The following is a 7,056-nucleotide window of genomic DNA, read 5'->3' on the forward strand; positions in this document are numbered from 1 at the left end:
TTGTATTTTTCTATTTAAAATCTCTGTTTCACACACACACACACACACACACACACACACACACACACGGAGTCACTTACAGAACCTGCTGAAGCAACTTAACTAAAAATCAACAAGAGGAACTTGCCTATAACCTATAGGTAGTAACTTACCTACTTTCTTTTTTCTTTTTTATTATTTTTTTTAAATTATACTTTAAGTTCTGGGGTACATGTGCAGAAGATGCAGGTTTGTTACATAGGTACACAAGTGCCATGGTGGTTTGCTGCACCCATCAACCTGTCATACATTAGGTATTTCTCCTAATGCTATTCTTCCCCTACCCCCACCCCGGACAGTCCCCAGTGTGTGATGCTCCCCTCCCTGTGTCCCTGTGTTCTCATTGTTCAACTCCCACTTATAAGTGAGAACATGTGATGTTTGGTTTTCTGTTCCTGTGTTAGTTTACTGAGGATGGTGGTTTCCAGCTTCATCCATGTCCCTGCAAAGGACATGAACTCATTCTTTTTTATGGCTGCATGGTATTCCATGGTGTAGATGTGCCACATTTTCTTAATCCAGTGTATCATTGATGGGCATTTGGATTGGTTCCAAGTCTTTGCTATTGGGAACAGTGCCACAATAAACACATGTGTGCATGTGTCTTTATAGTTGAATGATTTATAATCCTTTGGGTATATACCCAGCAATGGGATTGCTGGGTCAAATGTAACTTACCTACTTTCTTCCAGGGTAGAAGATATTTGAGAACTTTAGTCTTTAGTTCTGGGCCACTCTCTGGCCCCTGTGTGTCACCTAGCCCCTCCTGCCCCTGAATGTTTAGAAGGTAATCTAACACTGAGCAGAAGCAGGACAGGCATGGTGGCAGATCCCTCTAATGCAAAGACAAGAACCTACAAAATATCCCCATAGTGGAGAAAAGATTGCCCTAACCTCTCGGCACTGATAATGAGACATTAAATTACAGGGACGCATAGAGGTCCCCACATGAAGTTGGGGAAAGGGCTTGAAGTTTCCAAGCATTAGCAGATATAAAGAAAAAATACACGTGGAGGAGCCTTGGCCAAAGTGGGATGGTGGAAGAGAAACACAAGACAGACTCTAGTACCCCATCCCAACACTCAAAAGATACCCAGGGTCTCCAAAAAATGAGCAGTCAACCTCAGAGCTCAGAGTTAACATGAACACAAAATTCATGGCATTTGCTTTCTTAGCATGCTAAAATGTACTGCACTGGGCTCCTGTAACTTCTCTCTAGGGAATATCGGGAAAACACACACACTATGATTTACATGCAGCAAAGTTCACAGTGAAACCCAAGAAAGGCAACATCTGAAATGCTTAAGCCACAATTTAGGTTGGAGGTTATGGAGGAACATGTATGGCATTACAGAAAGATACCGTAGTAAAAGGAGGCAGCATTTTGACAACCCTGAGCCCAGGGCCTGGTACATCGTAAGCCCTGAATTCATGCCAACTCTCTGTCTCTCCTTTGAGTAGGGAGCCTGACTTTCTCAACCAGCATCCAGTCTGGGACGACTCATCCTGCTGAGACGACTCATCCAGCTGAGACAACTGCCTGCTCTGGCAAAGAGGGTTGATGGCAACTTTTTGTCTTTGTAGGCAGAGTGGAGAGAGGCCATCTGTGGGCTCTTCTGAGAACGCAACAACTGGGATAATTTTTCAGAATGCATTGAAGGAGACCCACACCTTTTGGTATTTCAATGTTGCAATGACCTACACAGAAGCCAATGGGAAAAGAACACTGCTGAAATCTGTACCTTAGAGTGTAAACTTTGAGTAACATCAAGAGGCTAAATTATCTGCATGAATCAGGCTGCAGTACAAATCAGAGAGTGACACCAAAACAGATTAAAAAACAAGCAGGAGAAAATGATCTGAATAGACATAGAACAGAGACACACTCACCTTTTAGCTCCTTCAGGCTTAAAGATTAATCAGTACTTTGTGGAGAGTTAACACCAGTTTTGCTCCTGTTTTGCAGTATGCATTGTATCATGTGTTATATACAAATAGCAAATAAATATATGATATTTATTTATATTTTATGTAGTTTAACATACACTTAAAATATATATTTGAAGGATATCTGAATATAGCATATATAAATTATGCTGGCACAAATTATGAATGGAAATTCATTTCATTCCATGGAATGGTTTCTGTTTGGCCTGACTAATCCCTCTCTACAGAACTTCTTGAGGTATTATTAAGTAGTGGTACCTGAGGCCCGCTTGAGGACAGAACTCAAGATGTGGATACTCAGAGAAAATAAACAAGGAACACACAGTACAGATTTCTCCTTACCCAGGCCCCGCCTGTCACACCCACACATAATGCTGGATGTGACAAAGCATTATGAAACCAAAGGCTTCAGGAAAGCAACACCTGTGCAGAGTCACCTGGCAGCAAGAAGTAATGACACCTGCTCTTTCTTCCAGTGTATTTTGTCTTAGAGTTTGAGCTGAACAGCAAGGAAGAGGCCCAATGAGGTTAGTCTTCATTCTCTTTTTCTTTTATTTTCTTATTTTATTTTAATTTTAATTTTAATTTTTATTTTTGAGATGGAGTCTCACTCTGTTGCCCAGGCTGCTGTGCAACGGCACACTCTCGGCTCATTGCAACCTCTGCCTCCCGAGTTCAAGCGATTCTCCTGCCTCAGCCTCCCAAGTAGCTGGGATTACAGGCACCCACAATCATGCTTGGCTAATTTTTATATTTTTGTAGAGACAGGGTTTCACCATGTTGGCCAGGCTGATCTCGAACTCCTGACCTCAGGTGATCCGCCTGCCTTGGCCTCCCAAAGTGCTGGGATTACAGGCGTGAGCCACTGTGCCTGGCCCATTCTCTTTCTGAGAGCTAATGATTACTGGTGTGTAACCAAAATGCACAGGACATTGTGAGATGGAAGAGTTAAGTGACTTGTGAGACAAAGTATGTAAGTGTAGTAAACCAGGAGCACAGTTCACAGTACCTACCTCACGGTGCCATGGAATCATTTGCAGTTTGATAAAACAAAGGCTATCTTTTTTCAGAATGGGTCTGGAACGAAGCTCCATTGCAGCAGCTGACAGACTTACTGTCTTACTAACTCACAGGTTTTCTCACTACGTTAACTAGCAGCCCAATAAGCTATCCAATCCCCTTCAGAAACCAGGATTAGAAGCCATCTCCACAAAACGCTTAGGTCAAGGCACCATGACCACCCTCCAGGCTTGCTGCCCATTGTAGTACTGATGTCCAAGTTGCCTGTCACCCCCACAATCCCAGAATCCCATCATTCCTAATTCTGCTGGGGATCCTGGGCCAGTGGCACCACCTCTCGCTGTCAACCCTGCTCTGCGGAGGACAACAGCTTTCTGAGCTTCCCAGTCTATCAGTGCTGCCCCTCACTGTTTGTGAAGGAGATGTCCTCTGTGGCCTCCTGGGTTCTCAAACTCACATGATAAAACCATCCCAACATTCTCTCTTCCCTGAGCCCTCCAATCCCGTCCTCAATACCATGCCATAACAGTTCTGGCAGCTCCAGCTAACTCATTGAAGGCCATCATTTCAATCAAACTTTATGGAGCTAACCCAGCAGTGTTCTAGAACTACCACCAGCACCTCTGGCTAGAATGTTGAACTCCAAGTCAAAAGAAAGTGTTCTCACATTAAAAAGTATTTTCCTATACCACTTGATATTTCACTTTACCATCCCATTCCATCATTCAGCCACCCTGCCAGATGGCCTGATATCCTGAAGAACCACCTCTACACATGTTCCCCTAATTCCTACAAACACATGTTGACAACTTATTCGGTGTGCACCAGACACAGATGCTCTACAGCCCGATTAGACTGTGTTCAGGTAAGACCCAGATTGGCCTGGAGGGAATGAGAGTAACAGGACCATATCATTAAGAAAGCCAAGTGTAACCTTCTGGCAAGAAAAAAATAGACTGGCTTGAAGAAGTATATATTGGAATGTGAACAAGATTAAGGATGGTAGGTGTGAACAGAGAAAGAGGGAAGAAAATAGAAGGATATATTAGTTTGGCTGCCACTAGAGGTGACTGGTGCTCAGTCCCTCTGAGACCTTCTGAGGAGACTTAAAAGATGCATCTCAGAACTGTTTGCCGGGGAAGAAGAGTGGGAAGCATTTATCCACAGGCTCCTGCTCCCCGCTGGTTAAGGGTGGCCCTGGCACAGTAAATACCTTGCACCTGCAGGCTGTATCTGTGCATGTGCAGAGCAAGTTCCCAAGGAAGACTCATCAGGGCAGAAGGCAGAGGCACACAAGATGGACCAGAGGCAAGGCACCATCTGATTGCGTGTGGGAGATGACGGTCAAAGCTGGAGTGGGCACTGATGGGAGAGAGAGGATTCTGAAGTGGTGCACAGGGGTATCCAGTATCATTGCCATGACCTCCTCTTGCATCATTCAATGGTCTACTCTCATCCTCAGTTTATTCCTCCTCTCTTGAAAAGTCTGACACTCGCTTACTTTGAAACCCTTCTTCACTTGGTTTCCAAGTACTGCTCTTTTCTGATGTTTCACCCACCTTCCAGATCTTCCTTCTCACCCTCCTTGCCTAGTTCTTCCTCTTCTTAACCTCTTCATGTTTAAGTGCTGTAGGTCTCTATCCTGAGAACTTTTGATTTTTATCAAGACTCATTTCCCAGGGTTATGGGATCAAATACTATCCATAAACTGCAGAATCTCAATTGTATATCTCCATCCCACACTCCCCCAAACTTCAGATTCAACCATCTGTCTATGCAACACCTCAAACTTGACACATGTGCAACAAAACTATTGAGTTCCTTTTCACCACCACACACACACACACACACACACACACACACACAAATCTACTTTTTTCTTCAGTCTCCTCCAGCTGTAAATTACACCACAGTTCATAAGGTTTCACAGATCAAAACCTCAAGAGATTGTCTTGGAAGTCTCTCTTTGCCACTCGCTCCCCATAATCTTCCAAAGTGTACCTTGAATCTGACTTCTGTGTATCACCTCCACTACCATCCGGTCCAAGCAGCCATCACCTCTCAGGGAGCACAGCAAAAGCCTTCTTACAGCTAGCTCCCAGCTGTCAATCCTCTATACAGTAGCCGTGGGATCTGGGGAGATATGAATTGGTTCAGATCATTATCCTGCTCTAAATTCCCCAGCAGCTTCCATCACATTTAGAATAAAACCCACGTCCCTTTCCATGAGCAGCAAAGTTATTCATGATCTGCAATGGCCAGTTTTTCCTCAGCATCCCGTCATCTCTCTAACGCTCACTCCTCTCACCCTGGCCTCCCTGCTGTTTGTGCCTCAGGACATTGGCACTTGCCCTTTCTTCAGTCTGGAATGATTTTTCTTTCATTCTACCTTTTGCTTTTGAGCTGCTGCTTTCTCTTTCTTCATAGCATTTAACATTACCTATGTATATAGGTAATGTTTAATATAGGTAATGTGTAACTTACTTATTTTTCAAAAGATCCATGGGGGGAGAAGGAACACTTTTTATACCACTGTATTCCCAGCACATAAAACAGTAATTGTCACGTAGGAAGCACTCAGTTACAAGGAGACCAAAGAAGCTATAAATGATTGAAACAAGATGAGAATAGAAACAATATGATCAGAAGGAGGAGCAGCAAAATTTTTAAGCAATGTAAAAGATAAATATTTATTATCAGAGCCAATAAAAAGGTGAAAGGAAACTGGTAGAAGTTAGAAATAAAACACTAGAGGAAAAACTGCAAAGAAAAGAAGAGTTCATTTTGAAATACAGATATTTAAGAATTGAAAAGCTGTCAACATCAGAAAGGAGTAGTAAAATATTCTACATTTCAGCTCAATGTCTAGGAGTGTTTCAAAGGTGTTTATGACTAAGCTCTCCGGCTCTTTAAAAAATATATTGCAGTTGTGGCATGTTACGGTTGAAAAATGCTTCCATGTGCTTTATTTCATTTGACCTTCCAAATGACCTTATTGGATTAATCAGACAAGCCTCCCATCCTCATTACATGCTTATGAAAACAGAGGTTTCTGCAAGTTGAGAACGTAGGCCAAGAGGTCTGGCAGCAGCTGTTAAGAGGCAAAGATGAGATTTGTGAACAAGTTTTTTGACTCCAGAGTCTAGGCACTTACACCGTGCTTTGCAATCGCAAATAGCTATGATGATTTTTTTAAAGTAAATGCACTTAAATTTGGTGTCAGAGAAGAATAATTCTTGCTCAATGACAAGTCTGTCTTTGTATAGTACTTTTTAAGATTATGATTTCTGTCAGTATCTACATTTGCCACAAGAGGGCTGACTATGGCTTAATTTTGCCCTTGTCAAAAAGAAGCTCTTTTTACAGCTGACACTTTAAAAGTCTCATTTCAACTTGGAAATTTGCCACCCTCGACGCTCTATATCCTTGGCTAAGTCAGTAATTCATAAAGCTTATTTTTCAGTCATTCTATTAAACTGTCTTACCATGATTTGGTCTTTTTCTTATGAATATTTTTTATCTTCTGGTTCCATATTTCAAGCTGAGCAGCTACAAATATATATTTGCATGACATTCGCAAAATACATTTTTCCTTAGTTAGATGTAAATATATTAAATGATTCATTTTCTATCTTTTCGCCATTCTTTGTACAAAGAGAGAATATACTGAATTTCTCAGGAAAAGATCGAAGAGCTATAAAAATGATACACAGCTTGCTGGGTGCAGTGGCTCACTCCTGTAATCCCAGCACTTTGGGAGGCCGAGGCAGGTGGATCACCTGAGGTCAGAGGTTCAAGAGCAGCCTCGTCAACATGGTGAAAACCTGTCTCTACTGAAAATATAAAAATTAGCTGGGTGTGGTGGCGTACCCCTGTAATCCCAGCTACTCAGGAGGCTGCAGCACAAGAATCACTTGAACCCAGGAGGCAGAGGTTGCAGTGAATCAAGTTCACGCCGTTGCACTCCAGACTGGGTGACAGAGCAAGACTCTGTCTCAAAAATAAATAAATAAATAAATAAATAAATAAATAAATAAATAAATAAATAAA

This window comes from Piliocolobus tephrosceles, chromosome 11 (assembly GCF_002776525.5).
Source record: "Piliocolobus tephrosceles isolate RC106 chromosome 11, ASM277652v3, whole genome shotgun sequence".
Taxonomy (NCBI): Eukaryota; Metazoa; Chordata; class Mammalia; order Primates; family Cercopithecidae; genus Piliocolobus; species Piliocolobus tephrosceles.